The sequence below is a fragment of the Artemia franciscana genome, chromosome 4, assembly GCF_032884065.1.
Source record: "Artemia franciscana chromosome 4, ASM3288406v1, whole genome shotgun sequence".
NCBI lineage: Eukaryota > Metazoa > Arthropoda > Branchiopoda > Anostraca > Artemiidae > Artemia > Artemia franciscana.
The window spans coordinates 55,112,940-55,114,337 of record NC_088866.1 but is presented as its reverse complement, the minus strand read 5'-3'; positions in this window follow the sequence as shown (position 1 = coordinate 55,114,337).

Sequence of the window (1,398 nt, the reverse complement as noted above, 5' to 3'; positions counted from 1 at the left end):
AATTAAACAATAACGAATTAACAAAATAAAATGTTTTTTTCTTATAGTCATTTCTTATTATCTTTCTACCGAAGTTCCTTCATCAAAATGTTTTAATACTGTTTCATATGTTTCCCTAATATTATACTGAACTGTCTGAGGAGAAGACGGGGGGGGGGGCAAAAGCACACTGATGTGCCATTGACAGAGAAAGGTAGCGTAACTCAATAACCGTTTTGTAGCCACTTATCTTTGCTGTAAAATTGGGTTTAATCTACTAATCTTTGTTTCACGTTTTCCTACGAAAAAAATGCATAACATTATAAGAGTGTGGTTGACTCAACTGATCCAAAGTGCTATATCTGATTTAATCTTTAAGCACAAAAGAAATGAAACTTAAAGGTTTTTTTCTTCCCCGGTTCCATCTTAGGTCTAATCAGCCAGTTTCCTCGGCGGTTCCTTGGATCCTATGCAGTTTCCTTTGGTCTCTTCTAACTGTTATTTACGGTTTTATTGAGTTGCTATGACATTATCAAGGTTAGATCCCTGCTTAAAGCTTCCCCAAACATAGTGTTTGAAATTAATTTTTTTTTCAAATGAAAGCATGAACTAGTCTGATGAATTTTAAGAGGATAGAATTGTCCATGGGGAATTTACGGGGGGGGGGGGTTAGTTTACATTAGAGAACTTTTCAAGGACAAGTTTCCCATGAACAAAGTGAATTTTTCATGAAGGGAAAATCAGATTTACCAGAATTAATTAAAAAATAATCAGAACCTTAATAATAGTTTTTTCGACTGAAAGTAAGGAACATCCCTAAACTGAAAACAGTGGGGAAATTATTCCATATATGAGGGAGTTCAACAATTCGTCCCAAGTTTTAAGAGCAACTCCTGAAGCCCAAAGGGTATCTAATTAGAATAAAAAGCTCTTTCAAAAGGACTAAAAGCACTAGCATAAATAGCAAGGCATCTAGGAGCAATATAAAGAACAAAATATGACCGTTCCTGTTCGTTTTACTTTTGATGCTGCTCCTGATTTTCAATTGTTTTTTTTTATTTACACAAAAGGAATGGACAGTTCATAGACTAAAAATAGGCACCAACTACAGATTGAATATTTGAATATGGCTATGTATTGTACTTTTTTGACGACAAACTTTCAGAAGTATGGTCAATTATGTGAACAATTTAGAGAGCCTTAGCTGGAATAATCATTTTCTCTTACAGCTAGGATTGAAGCTGAATGAGTTCCGTACCTATTTCGTATATTTTGCTCAGAAAAATTCATATTTATAAAAAGCCTCAAACCTAACATTAAATCTGTTTTGGGGAGAGGGACACTTCGAAATTTTAACTGCTGTATATGTTAAACAACATTACATATACCTTACAATATATTTAGGCTTTATTGTTTGAC